The 16,043-nt window shown below is 38.6% G+C and overlaps 1 protein-coding gene across 3 annotated transcripts in view; it reads right to left on the bottom strand.

The window, feature by feature from the left end:
* LOC139122130 (uncharacterized) overlaps window positions 1-16,043 on the bottom strand; it is a 121,313-nt gene that overhangs the window by 93,357 nt on the left and 11,913 nt on the right. The window lies entirely within an intron of this gene.

Genomic DNA, 16,043 nt, shown 5'->3' with positions numbered 1-16,043 from the left:
TAGAACTCACACAAGTGATGACATGAGTAAAATTTCACTTCAGATGGTGAGTTGGTTCTCGAGTTTAAGACATTTATAGATTAAATTGGTTTTTGAAAATCCAATATGACGGCCAAGGTCACAATACCGCTATAGATTTTATATGCAAACTTTAAAGAACAGAAAACATGCTTGCTAAACACCATACCGGTATTTCAAATGACCAAACTCCACGACACCAGGGACAGCCAATTTTAGGTTTTCATTAAATCCAATATGATCGCCAGGTCATGTGACTAATTAAAAAATACCGTCAAGGACAGTGTGCTCACATTCGATTTGAATTGGTCCATTCGAAGAGTATTTAAACCAGGAAAAACAAGAATGACAAAAGCAAATAAGGTCTCCAACTTAGGTACTGGAGGTCATCTTTAGGAACATGCATATCAACTTCTATAGCAATGGGACAAGCAGATCCTAAATACATAAGCAAATGTCAACAACAAAAAATAGACAGAGAAGGCTTGATAAAAAGAAAAGGTGGGAGTGGGTAAAAAAATCTACAAGGGATCTGGTAAAAAAGTAATGCTACCTCATCAATCTTCTAGACCCTACCCCCTTCTGAATATCAAATGTTCCACCCCTTAGTATTACATAAGACCAGATGACAGGAAATGTATTTACAACCTTGGGAATTTTTTATTTAATGCAATGAGTCTTATCACTCTAATGTAAACAGCACTTAAGTTAGTTACAGATAGTGAAATGCCTTCCACTGTGGGCGGTGACTACAACATCTGGAATTATCCTGGATCCAAATTTCTTATCAGTTCTTGTATGTCTTACATAGAAAAGTTGCAAAAATTGGTCCGCAATGAAAAAATTCACCTAAGCTTTGTTTTCTGGATCAAATTTTCCTAAATATTGATACCAAATATGACAAAATTATGTTCACAGCCTTCAAAACTGTCTCACAACATATCCTGGTTGGTGTAGGTCATTTTAAGGTCACAAACTGAGAAAATTACATAAAATATACAAATTTGGGCACTTTGAGCAGAAAATTTATCTAATAACATCCCTCGGGACTTTATACCAAATTACAAAGCTATCAAACAAGTAACTTTGAGAACAAGTTTTCTTGACCAAAAAATGGCAAAAATTGCACCAAAAATACAAAATTACAGATTTCATCAGAAATTCAATATATATTACTTAGCTCATCTGTAGAAACCTGTATACCAAATTTCAATGCCATCACACCAGTACTTTTTGAGAAACACATTTTTTTACCAAAAAAAAGGCAAAATTGCCACAAAATTACAAAATTGCAGATTTCATCATAATTTCAATAATATCATTAAGGTGATCTGTAGGAATCTGTATACCAAATTTCAAAGCTATCAGATGAGTAGTTTTGGAAATACACATTTTTTGACCAAAAATGGAAAAAATTGCCCCAAAATTACAAAATTGCCGATTTCATCGTAATTTCAATAAATATCATTAAGGTGATCTGTAGGAACCTGTATACCAAATTGCAAAGCTATCAGAAGGGTAGTTTTGGAAATACACATATTTTGACCAAAAATGGCAAACATTGCCCCAAAAATATAAAATTACAGATTTCATCAGAAATTCAATATATATTACTTAGTTCATCTATAGAAGCCTGTATACCAAATTTCAAAACTATCAGACCAGTACTTTTTGAGAAATACATTTTTTGACCAAAAATGGCAAAAATTGCCTTCAAAATGCATATTTGCATATTTCTGCACAATTTGAACAAATCTGAAATAGATCATCCCTGGGGACCTATGTACTAAATATCAAAGCTATCTGACTGGAAGTTTTGAAGAAGAGAATTTTTAAAAAATTTTTTACCAAAAATGACAAAAATTGCCTTAAAAATACAAATATGCAAATTTCACCACGATTTGAACAAATCTAACTGCAGTCACCCTAAGTAAACTGCACATCAAAATTCAAAGTAATTGGACATGCGGTTTCAGTGAAGATTTTTTTACCAAAAAACAGCAAAAAATGCCCCAAAAATACAAATATGCATATTTCACCACGATTTGAACAAACTCAAGTGAGGCTACCCCAAGTGAACTGCATATAAAATTTCAAAGCAATTAGACTTGGAGTTTCAGAGGAGAAGGCAATTGTTGACGGACAACGACAACGACAACGATGGATGACGACGAAAAATCAACCTATTTGATAAGCTCCGCGTCGCTGACAGCGGAGCTAAAAATATGTAGAATTATACCCTAATACTACATATTTGAAATAGCGTAATTTAATGGAATCAGTTTTGTAGAAAAACGCTTGATTGATTTCAAGTGTTCTTTCAATCTATCATGTGGTATTGTGGTATACAATGTGGAAAAATCGAAAGTTTTAATAGATGTTACTTTTGAAACAGATCTTGATTTCAAATTTTCCAAGAGTTCCTTCAAAATTTTTAATATCCACATTGGATTTACACCACTCCGAGAAAAGACATCATAAAAGTATGCTTGAAGTCCCCGTTTAACAGTAGAAAGAACAGAAGTCAGTATCTTCGATAACTCTGTTGTTGAACATTTTGAAGATCCTGCGATTAACCTAGCTTTAGAAAATAGCGTCAATGATGACACTGTGCTCCTCGTGCATTTAGCGGCAGGAATGCAAGGAGAATGGTTTTGGGAATGTTGCTGAGAAAGATGCAAAGAAAGGGTTGAAATGTGAAACTAATAAAACCTATTGTTTTTTAGCAGTGAGCGTCTAGCTTGGTAAACGTGCCATCTCGTACATGAAGGCAAAAAAACATAATTTTCACATGTCCACCAAACTTGGAATTTGCATAGATCAACATAGATCATCCAAATTGATTTATCTGCAAGATTTGGTATGTTCCTCGATAACAGGAAATCATGCACGCATGACCGGACAATGTGGACTGTGTATTGCATGCACTACATCTTCCGTGATGATGGATGATTGGACGACAGCACTGCATCAAAGAACTGTAGTTTAAAACAAAAATATACTTTCTTCGTGTCATTGATAGCCTTGATTTTCTTTGGATATTGAATGGACACATTTATTAAAGACGTCACTTTAGCTTGTCACTGACGGTGAATTGATTTTTTGCAGAAACTTGATCGGTCCAGCCAAGTACACATGCTTACTCATAACACATGGACCACGATGATCACAACATTGTTTTGTGATATCCTGATACAAAATTAAAATATTGATTAATATGTTGCTATAAAGTTCCAAATGTTTCTTTGGATGTTGAAACATGTTAGCATAGTGTGTCACAAATCAATACACCAAACAGCCGCTGAGCGATATTCATGTAAGAACCTGCTTGATTTCCATGGACTTTCTGGTCGCCCATCACACTGGTATGCCTGTTTCCCCTCTGGCTTCCGAAAATACTTAGTAAATTTACAAATTCAGTCTCAAAAGCTTAAGTAAATTTCTAAATTTGTTAGTAAACTGGGAATTTGCAAAGTGAGACACTGTACAAGCAAAAAGCAACATCTATTTTATATGGACTACACTGAATGATGGTACAAACACAAATTAATTCTTCATTAAATAACACCTTTATTGTCATCCTTCGATCACATCTCAGGTTCAAACAGAGCTTTCACAAGTTTCAGACAAATCTACAAATGTGCACTGTCTCTAGCTGAAGCAAGACAGCAGTTGCCATTCTCCTTCATTTGAGCACGTTTCAACACTAACTGTTGTATTATGCGATAGAGGTGCAACCTATGTAATCATGTCTCCCCTTTTGCACCATTCATACATCATGACATGTCATTCTATGTCATGCTAATGCCACATTAGAATTATCTGAAAGAGAAATTAAATCTGATTTTAGCAAACAATATAACATGAAAAGTAGACATGACATGTCAAAATAAACTTTATCAATTCAAGTCAACAGTCTTGAAAATATGAGACATTGAAATACAAATGCAAAGCTTGTACAGATGAATTAGCAAACTCATTAAAATTATCAGTTGTATAGAAAGTGCCAGTCTTGTCCCGCACTCTCAAGAACATTCAGAGGTAATAAGTGAACACTTACATTGGTCATAAACAGTGATAAGTAGTAATATGCCAAGCCAAAAAATACTGTATTTACTATTACTAAATATGGATGACTGCAGCAGAATTTTCATATGAATTCACTGACTTCGCCAAATTATTGTACAAATTATAAATAAAATTTTGATTGACTTTGTCAGAAATGATTTCGTGTTCCTATCATACTTTGATTTACAATGCACTTTCTATACTATATAGTGTCACTTGCATCACATGAAATACCTCTCGGTAGTCGTGTTAGTTCAACCATGGTGTTCACGTGACACAGTCTCATAACATAGCTCACTATATGTCCCAGATACCTTTGATGAGTGACCTATTTGAGCCGCTTGATTTTCAAAGTCGCTGCTGACATGTACAGTATGCATATAGGTATAACTTTGTGTACTGACCTTCAATGTTCAGTTCCGTTTCTGTATCCTCTTAGGGCTTCTTTGTGTCTGTTATCTTGTTTTCTAAGCTATCTGCTTTCTTTTCACTCTCGTCTTACTTGGTATACACAGTTGTAGTCCGTCTACGTTTGGAAAATTCCAACAGATAATGGCCAGCCGATCCTTATGTACTTGCATGCTTGATAAAACTTACTGAGGAATAGTAGTTTTGTTTGGGCATTTTCTATTGGCCAAAATACTTCCAGAAATCCACTCCTGACCAATCAAATTTGATGTTATGAAACAATAGCAATTTTCTATCGTGGCTGAGGCTAGGGGGTCTTACATGGCTCATATACTGTAAGTTTGTCCGAAAACTGAGGTCGTCCGAAAACTGTCACACTGAGTGTAGTATTTTGACAGCCGTACCGCGGCTACTTTACTAAATATCTGTTGAAAAAGAGTGCTAAATATCGTTGTTTTTCAGGTCAACAAGTGATTGAATAAAAAAAAATGTGTCACGAAATGGTAAAGCAACAACTGATGAATAAGTAACTTTTCTTAAGAGTAACTTGAAATGCCTCGCCTGAAAGAAAATTTCATCCCGTTTCACAGAAACTGACTGCGTTTTCGAGCGCTACAGCTATGAATGATAGGTCCGGGGAATCCTGCGAAAATAGCTCACACTCGTCCAAAACATTGATTCAGCTTGTCAAAAATATTTTTCTTTTGTAGATAAATAATTACATTTCTTATTTTTTTATTTCGTTTGTTAATTAAAAGTCATTTTAATGTTTTTAGATGCTTTAAAAATATCAAAACCCGCTAAAAAGCAACTATTTGGCCAAAATTCAACCGAAAAACACGAAAACCACGCTTGAATCATGGGCTATTTCTGTATGAACACTCTCAGTCTCTTTACACTTCATGTCTAATGCGAAGGAACGTGTACGCTGTGTATACACGTACACAGGCCCAGTGCAAACACGGCGGCCACTCTCGCCAATGCACGATTTTTGCATCGCAATTTTTCATTCATTTTTGTTCGTATGACTTTGAAACTCCAGGAAACGACTGAGAAGAATGGGTTACCTTGAATTATTGAGGTATTTGCTGATAATTTGCCAAATTAAGCGAGAAAAAAAACTACGAAAATTCCCACACGCTTACACACAGCGTTTTCAGCATACAGACTGAGGTTTCATGCACGATCGCGCCGATGAAATGGGAAGCTGAAATTTTCGCTCGTAATTTTACTAACTAGCATTAAAAATTGTCAATCCACTCAAAACTTCGTATTTTTGACATATTGTAAACCTATGAGCAACGTAATTCATTCTCCCCCGCAAAGTACTATTAAAGGAGATCGGAACGGCTTGTCAGACAAAGACTACAAACAAACGCAAGATCAATAGTTTTCACATGTCCGTTCACCAATCTCGTAATGTACACTGACAGGACAAAAAACAAATTGTCCATACCTCTATTATTATAACAAGGAATACTCAATGATTAACTTCATCATATTATAATAATATTATGCTATCTTTGGTTTTCTTCCTGCGGATAACACAACTTCAGCCTCACCTTTCCAACCACCAGAAAAACACGACCCCTATCTAAAAGTCAAACCGGCCCGATTTCACAATGACATTAGGCCTATCACTAGTATCAGCTTATGAGCATCGATCGACACCCGCGTATATCACTGCCCTTTCCGTACACGAAGGCAAAAAGCATTATACGCCCACCTCAAGATATCCACCAAACTTTGACATCGTTCAACAATATCATCCTAAATTTGGAAACAATTTATCCACGATTTTACGATCGTAGCAGCATAACCTACGCAGCAGTTGGCCGACCTGCACGGTGCTGTGCACGGTATCTATATCCTCGAGACGGTATTCTAACAACAAACCACGGTCCTTAAAAACGCAAGATCAACAGGATCAATAGTTTCCACATGTCCAGCAATGTCGTAATTTACACTGACGGGACAAAAAACTTCAAAATTGATATGGCATGGACGTTCTAACGTAAATGCACCATTCTGTGGAGGGTCTTCAAAATTGATCGAGCATTGTCTATCGCATTTGCTTCGACCTCCGGGTTCAACCATAGGGGATCCAATCTCCGATGATGACGATGATGATGATTAAATATTTAAAAATGAAGATAAATAAACATATATTTGGACTCAGTAAATTTGTTGTTATTGTTGTTGTTATTGTTGTTGTCGTTGTTGATACTATTTGCAGAAAAGAACAAAGTATGCGCTGCAAATTTCAACACAGCCTAACTATACATGTGCGTCGCAAATTCAATACAGCCTAACTATACATGTGCGTTGCAAATTCAATACAGCCTAACTATACATGTGCGTTGCTGCCTAACTACATTGTATACATATGCGTTGCAAATTCAACACAGCCTAACTATACATGTGCGTTGCTGCCTAACTATACATGTGCGTTGCAAATTCAGTACAGCCTAACATTACCCAAGGGGTGTCACTTCATTGCCACACACTTTTTTTCGATCGCCAAAAATGCACCTAGCATGCATCGAAATCGGTAAAATTCGACGTAGGGTCAAAGCACATTAGTCCTTCTCAATAATACTCCAACATTTTTACCTCTTACCGATGAAAAGTCGAGAAATCAGCAAGTTTTTCAGCGTATCTGGACGTCTCTTACATTTCAGATTTAAAAGGCGCGGCGGTGTATTGAGTCACGTGGGCGCTTTTCAAATCGAACCAATAGCAGAGCTCGCCAAAATGCATTCAGCAAGCATCGAGAGCGGTAAAATTCGATGTAGGGAGGGTCAGAGCCCGTACTGAACGAATGGGCCCAGCGTGAAAACCCGGCAGTAACGTAAGTTTCTCACGTCTTTGGAAGACTATGGGTGACACTGTCTGCGTGCGTCTGCATACGAAATTCTGGTAACTTTAACAGTTCCAGTTCACCCGCAGCAAGAGATCGTTCTTTCCAAAGATGTGAGAAACTTACGTTGCCTCAGGGTTTTCACACTGGTCCATTCAGCTCTGCTATTGAAAAGCGCCCACGTGACTCAATACACCGCCGCGCCTTTTAAATCTGAAATGTAAGAGACGTCCAGATACGCTGAAAAACTTGCTGATTTCTCGACTTTTCATCGGTAAGAGGTAAAAATGTTGGAGTATTATTGAGAAGGACTAATGTGCTTTGACCCTACGTCGAATTTTACCGATTTCGATGCATGCTAGGTGCATTTTTGGCGATCGAAAAAAAGTGTGTGGCAATGAAGTGACACCCCTTGGGTAATGTTAGGCTGTATTGAATTTGCAACGCACATGTATAGTTAGGCAGCAACGCACATGTATAGTTAGGCTGTATTGAATTTGCAACGCACATGTATAGTTAGGCTGTATTGAATTTGCGACGCACATGTATAGTTAGGCTGTGTTGAAATTTGCAGCGCATACTTTGTTCTTTTCTGCAAATAGTATCAACAACGACAACAACAATAACAACAACAATAACAACAAATTTACTGAGTCCAAATATATGTTTATTTATCTTCATTTTTAAATATTTAATCATCATCATCGTCATCATCGGAGATTGGATCCCCTATGGTTCAACCTGCACAGTGCATGGTATCTGTATCCCCGAGAGGACTTCCTCACCACCAACGCAAGATCGATAGTTTTCACAGGTCCACTACACTGACGACAAAAACACTTCAAAATTGATCGAGCATAGACGTTCTAACGTGAATGCATTATTGTCTATCACATTTCCATGTAGGCCAATACACACACACACACGTACGCTCTAACTTTCATTAGGGGACAAAGCCCTATGGGGCTTGTCCCCTATTGTATTTACTCAGGATCACTTCTTAGGGGCCCAAGCCGACCGGCTGGGACCCTATTGTTATTGCTCAAGTTCTACTGACTTCCTCTTCTTCTTCTTCTGCCGTTTCTTTGCTCATCTAGATCTCTCGAACGGCTGAACGAAAACTTCTCAAACTTGCAGGGCTTATAGGAGCCAATTAGTACTCGTGCACCTGACCCTTGAAATTTTGATTGGTCACGTGACATGGCGGCCATATTGGATTTTCCAAAAACCTAAAGATGGCTTCTCCAAAAGACCTAGGGGTCTAGTCGATTTGAAATTTTTTGTATAGCAAGCATGACCTAAGGTCTTTGGAATTTGCAAATAAAATCGCATGCAGTCACGTGACCTTGGCCGCCATATTGGATATTCTAAAATACCGTAAAATTCCCAATTGAAGCCGCGGCTTGTATTAGAAACATTTTTGAGGGACCCCTGGGACCACGCACTGAAGTCATGGTGCGGCTTCAATTACGTACATTTCCTGTGTTTCGATATTTTTCTCAATGCTCACCAAGCATTGCAGGGGCAATCGCTATTGTTATGCAAATTAGTACCAATGAATTCTGCGTGAATAAATTACCCGCATAAAAAGTCCCTACCCTAGTGTAACTCCAATATAGAAACGTTAGGAGAGTGTATTTGGTTGTTAAACTTGGTAAAATTCCTTTTAGATAATAAGGAAACTATTAAAAGATGTTAAAACAATGGGAAACTGGAGTTCCCTTGACAGCATCGTAAGGAAAATTGACACGTTTTTCCAGCACTTTCTTGATTCTCTGACCCTGGTCACCCCCGTCCTCTAAATAGAATAGTCTCACTAAGGTCGGCCATGTTGATCAGCAGCGGGCATGATGTCTTTGTTTCAAGTGGTTTCAAGGGGTTTTTGGAAGCTGAAATTTCACAAAAATGTCACTTCTGTATTCAGAGATTGTACAATCAATTTCTTTGGACGTGTAAGTCGATTTTGAAAGCAACAGAAGATCAAATGGTGTTGAAAAAAAATCGTGCATAAAATTAGCATAAATTAAGCGTCCACTGCAGATGGCTCCCTTGATTTACAGCTGTCTTGTGTTGCCGAACGGGTGGCTCGTACTCGAATAGTGCAATAAAGGCAAGTGAATGACCTTTGGTAACTTTACTGCCATGTTTTTGTGAACTATTTTGCGGTCAAATTTTATTTTCTCATGATCAAAAACGGAACGTGTACAAGCTTATACGCACCCACCATGGTCATTCAACAGCCACAGTACAGTATAGGCATGGCAGTTCATTATGGCAAAAGTAATGATGCAGGTGGTGGTGTTGTACGTCAGGCATCGGTAAGGGTACGTGGGTATTGAATGAAAACTACGTATTTGAAACATGGTATCTCAATCTCTCAACTATTTTAACTTGTACACAAACACCGTTGCTTCAAAATTGTTGCATCAGGTATTGACTATGGCGGTGTTTTATACCACACTGACAAAAACTTCGGCCATGTTCAAACATACACACAAACGTACCGATACATGGGGCATTGTTTGTACTTTTGTTACTATCATTGACAAAATGCACAATGGTAGAAGTGTTAAAAAGGAACTTTTTATTGTGTATTTTTTCTGTAAGAAAGACACCTGTCAATCATTAGCACAAGTCAATGACGCATTGCAAGCCAGCTGGTGTGAATTTCAGCATGCATTGTTTCATGATGGGCTCAGAGAAGGGGTGCGGCTTCTATTATGGTACAATTCAAAAACCCAAAATGGGCAAACAATGAGCCAAGACAATGTTTCAAAGTCAGGGTGCGGCTTCAATTAGAGGTGCGGCCTCAATTGGGAATTTTACGGTACTCATTTAATCTTTAAAAATCTTCTTCTCCAGAACCAAAACACGAATTGAGCTCAAATTTTACTCATGTCATCCTTACAGTGATCTCTTTCAAGTTTGCAAAAACCATTTTGATCGGTCACGTGGTTTGGCCACCATATTGGATTTTGTGAAATCACAATTTAATCTTTAAAAATCTTCTTCTCAAGAACCGATTCACCGATTGAACTTAAATTTTACATCTAATATCTGAAGTATGATCTCTTTCAAGTTTGCAAAAGGCGTTTGGATCGGTCACATGGTTTGACCGCCATATTGGATTTTGCAAAAAATCGTTATTTAATCTTTAAAAATATTCTTCTCCAGAACCAAAACACCGATTGAGCTCAAATTTTACTCATGTCATCCTTACAGTGATCTCTTTCAAGTTTGCAAACAAACATTTCGATTGGTCACGTGGTTTGGCCGCCATATTGGATTTTGTGAAATCACAATTTAATCTTTAAAAATCTTCTTCTCCAGAACCGATTTACCGATTGAACTAAAATTTTACATCTATCATCTAAAGTGTGATCTCTTTCAAGTTTGCGAAAGGCGTTTGGATCGGTCACTCAGTTTGGCCGCCATATTGGATTTTGCGAAAATCGTAATTTCATCTTTAAAAATCTTCTTCTGTAGAACAAACATACCGAATCGACAGAAATTGTACATGCATCATCTATAGTGCTATCTCTTTCAAGTTTGTGAAAGGCATTTGGATAGGTCACCTGGTTTTGCCGCCATACTGAATTTTGCAAAAATCCTTACTTACTCTTAAAAATCGTCTACTCCAGAACAAACACACAGATTCAATTGAAATGTTATGTATATCATCTAAAGTGTGATCTCTTTCAAGTTTGCGAAAGGCGTTTGGATCGGTCACATGGTTTGGCTGCCGTATATGGTTTTGCAAACTTGTAATTTAATCTTTAAAAACATTCTCCTCCAGAACCAATACACAGATTGAACTAAAATTGTACACTCATAATACCTAGTGGTAGTTCTTTTTAATTTCCGAAAGGCGTTTGGGTCAGTCAGAAGGTTTGTTCGCCGTATTGGATATAGCAAAAAATCGCAATTTAATCATTAAACATCTTCTTCTCAAAATCCAACACACAGATTCAACTGACATTTTACTTATGTCTTTCTTAGTACGAGCACTTTCAAGCTTGCGAGAGGCATTTGGATCGGTTAAGTCGCCTCAATGTTCATAAGGCAGCAGTTTAAAACCTCGTCAGTCAGAAGATCGATCAGTGATGTATGTTATATTGTACACTTGAAAGTTAAAGACGGCACAACAGACTGCAATGCCCGCTGTCAAAGTCAGCTAGCAGTCACACGAACCCTAATCTCGGCCCCTTGTGTAAGGCAACTTTGACGGCCAGCTTTTGTACGCCAGGTGACATTGTCAAGTATACCGCCACGGAAGTACTTAGAGGAGTGTGCCACTAGCTTTAAGGGGTGGCCGACTGCTGTGATTGACTGAATAAGAGTGGGACAAGGTCCCGCCAGGGCACAATTACTGGGGTCTACGCACAGCTGATATGTGAGTGTCAAGGATCATAAATTAAGCTATTCGGGTAATTTTATATGTAGGTGTCTGAATGCACGCTCACTTATCCATCACGAATAAAAAAGAAAGATACATGACATTGCAAGGTGTGGTGTTTTGTTTATGATTATCTATCAGACATGCATGGAGTGGCCCTTGTGCGTTATGTAACTGAGAGCATGTAGCTGATTAAAGATGTAAACAAGACCACATGAAGCCCAGTGTGTTTATGTCGTAAAAATCGCTGATACACATCGGTTAAAACAACACCTTGTTTTATGAAGTTCTGTAGCTTGATTGTATTTCACTGTAATTTCTTTCTGCCATTGCACGCCCGGTCTGTGAAATTGCCGAAATATACCCGATATTTATCAGCGATTTGGGGACTCTAATATCGATACTAGACGATACTAGAATTACTTGCCCTGTGCCTCGGTACGACGGATCTGTGAAATCTGTGATATTTACCCGATATTTATCGGCGATTTGGGGACTCTAATATCGATACTAGACGATAGTAGAATGACTTGCCCTGTGCTTCGGTACGCCAGATCTGTGAAATCGCCGATATTTACTCCATGGTTATAGGCAATTGGGGACTCTATATCGATAGTAGACGACACTAGAATGACTTGCCCTGTGCCTCGGCACGCAAGGTTTGTGAAATCGCCAATATTTACCAGATATTTATCGGTGATTTGGGGACTCTAATATCGACACTAGACGATACTAGATTCTGTTTTCACCACCTAATAGATCTAGCCGAGCCAATCTATCTTCGATATTGTATAGTCTATTAGCCGTAACTATCGGATATCATATAAAAGTGCAATGTCGCCGTGTCCTCCCCCTAACAGCCAGTGATAGATCAGTGCGAGAACGCACCAGAGTTGTCGACAACATAACAAGTTTTACCAAAGGCGGCAGCCAAGGAAACACGAAATCATAAGAAAACTTCTTGATGACAACGTATCAGTGCAACGGGTGTCGATCATTCCGATGTGATCGCTGACCCACCAAACGGGTTGGAGTCACTGAACTTTTTCGAAGAGGCTGTTCAAGTTACGGATAAGTTTGGAAATCCGTGTTTGGCTGTAGGTGCCTGTGTGATTATGGATAATTGCGGTTTCCACCACGCGTGATATATTGAACAAATCTCCAACGACTATTGCGGAAAAGTCTATTGTGAATTTGCAAAGTTAGGTCACGTCAAAAGCATACGGTTTTTTTTAAAACGAAGAGCAAGTAAGGCACTCCTGAACGGCGAAATGTAGGTGGTATATTGCTGCGAACAAGCAAATATCCCTACTGACTTTAGAAACTTGTGTGAATTGGCTTCCTTAATAATGAATTCGCAAGAATTTTCAGTGTACTGTGACGTGATATCGTAAACAGGCTATCAGAGAAGGCGCTCGGCTCATCTGCCGAGTCGACGTACTTCCGCACTTATGTCGTGCAAATGCGCAAGTCTTGTCGCGATATTTGAGCATTTAACTTGATCGTCAGTGAAACAAAAAGATGTTATTCCATATCAAAACATTATGTGTTTTATATTGTAGGGTTCTGTTTGCGTAATAGGCATGAACATTTGGATTTATGATCCGTGATTTCCGTGATCCGTGGCATGATTCAAGCTGGCCGTGAATACGCACTGACGTTTTTGGTCATGACCCCTGACCCAAGTGTCATCGATACGCTGTGCGCTGTCCGAGCATCGCTTGCCAAATTCATGGAGCTTGAAAATTTTGCTCTACCTGTATGGGGGCACTTGAAAATTAATTGGTCCTTTTATGTTTTACATTTTCTGATTCCAAGTTTTTTGTAGTTTTTTGTATTCAATTTAATGAAAAATGAATACTATCTTTATGTCATTCAAATGTTGTAATGTTAGTAATAATTTAACAGAATCTACAACCATTTTGTCACATTCCATGACTTTTATCTCGAAAAAATCTAAACATGTGTGATTGTCGTAAACAAATCAAACTTGAGCCTAGTAACAGGGCAGAAGCTGCAACCGTTGATGATTTTTGCAATCTCTATCCAATATATCAACTACAGTTTCTTGCGCTCTCCCTTCAGCAGCTCAAACACACAATGTTCAGTTTGTCGACAAAGCCTGTATATATAAATATGTATTAGGTGATAGTTTAATTAGAGTCCAGACTGACAGTCAGTTGTCAGCACTGATGCATGGTACACATACACAGCTGCAGGCTGTGCTAGCAAGCTGAATACTGGACAGTTCAACATGCTGTTGAGAGTAGAACAAGAACACAGTTGTATAATAAACTGAACAAAATTATTGTCAAAATTATCAAAGTTAATACAGCTACTGCCTATTGGCAACTGTCACTATCAGATACCGCCCTGCTACTGTAGTGTCACTGTTACTGCATACGTGAGCAGTGACAGAGATAGCTCTGACTCTGATATACATGGTAGTTGAAGAAGAGTTTGTGTCAAATGACGCTCATGATAGTGAAACATTACCTAAACAAGATCAGGCCAAACAGCAACACAAGAAAGAACACATGGAAATTTTTGAATTCTGGCATATGAGAATAATCAAATATTAAAGCCCCAGTATTTGTAACTTTTAACCTTTTTTTATGTTCGAAATTACATATTATTCTCTTTCATCCATCGTGAAATGTTGTTCAGTAAAGAAATAAGCCAAATTTGTGCTCCTGTAGTGACATACAAACGCTAAATATTGCCCGATCGAGTTGGATTGCCGCGCGGGTTTGTTGACAATTTGTAGGCTGTGCACGTGATCGAGAACGCCGATACTGATGACATCATCGAGCCTGCAACATTCCTGGGGCCTTGCCATGCCATGCCATGCCACGCCACACTGCCCGGGTAATCGCCCATGTCGCCGGCTGAATGACCTGCGAATGGTTTTATTTTGTTCTTCTCCGTTCAAATACGTACTGCTACTGTGTTTCAGAGGTTACAGAACTTTGGCAGAGGAGGCTAACATTCTATTCTGGTACCGTGTGCGTTATATACGGATTATTCAAACAGCTAGTCGGCAGTGCACCGATGCGCACCCTGCAGTTGGTCACTTAGAACTCCGGGTACCGATGTAAAATCAAGACGACACTATATACACTTGGCTCACTTCTGTAGGCAAATAGCTATCAAAATTGAGTAACTTGAAGTAATAAATTTCAGCTGATTGTCGCTTTAGCGGCAAGGTGATTGCGAAATCGAAGCAACATAGTTTGGCAATCTATGGTAGGCTGTCGAATGCAGTGAACGCGATCGCCTTTGGCAGCAAGTAAGGGAACCGTCAGTATTTACGACCTGGGGGTCATTCAAAAATTGAAAGTTATAAGGGGTGCTCAAAATGATTTTTCTTTGTCTTACTCTGTCCTCAATGAAATAATAAATAGTTGATTATATATATTTTACTCTGATACATATTAAATTAAAAAGAAAATAAATACTCTAACAGTACAAATAAATATCAACTAGATGAAGCAAGGCAAAAAACTACAATTAGGTGCTACTACTAGCAATACTTATTATGAAAGAGAAGATAGTGACGATGAGAATGATATCGTTGTTCATGTACGCAATGGCACCAGCGACATTAAAGATGAGGATCAACAGTCGTGATGATGATGTCACATAGTAGTTTTCTGCAGTCGTTACCAGGGTTGGAAGGAGAGGCTGGGTCATGGAGAAATGTTCTCGACAGATATCACTATAAGTGCACAGGATCTAGGACAAAACTGAACTGTTGTGAATTCATCCTTTATATTATCATAGAAATGTTTATTTTTTATTTGGCTTGAGTTCAACCACCATTTGGACATTTAACCATACCATAATGACATGCTACCCAAGCATCCAAACTTAACAATACTATATGGTCGGAGACTGCTTATTAGGTGAGCTTTTATATCTACATATTATTACATGGGCTCAGGTAAGCCAACCTTTCTGTTAGAGAGGGGGTTACTCAAAGTCATCATGGTTGGCTGGGGTGCGACTCAAAATTTCGGAGTTTCTAATGTACTTCCTCCGACCCCCAGATCGTAAATAATGACGGCTCCCTAAACAGTTGTGAACGCCTGAGTCAGAACGATCGGGACAAGTATACGCACTGCCAGTGTTCTCCCCAGGCCATTTTAGCGTAGCGGTCCCGCTACGCTTTCGCCTCTCCCCGCTACGCTTTGATTCTCCCCGCTACGCTTTAAAATATTCCCGCCATCCTTTAGTTCACACGCTAGCGCTCTGCGTAGCTACCAGCTGTTGCATGCATTGTCTACACATTAG

The sequence above is a fragment of the Ptychodera flava genome, chromosome 21 (genome assembly GCF_041260155.1).
Source record: "Ptychodera flava strain L36383 chromosome 21, AS_Pfla_20210202, whole genome shotgun sequence".
In the NCBI taxonomy this organism is placed as follows: Eukaryota; Metazoa; Hemichordata; class Enteropneusta; family Ptychoderidae; genus Ptychodera; species Ptychodera flava.
Note: the sequence above shows the minus strand (reverse complement) of the source record. Positions and strands in the feature narration are given on the sequence as shown.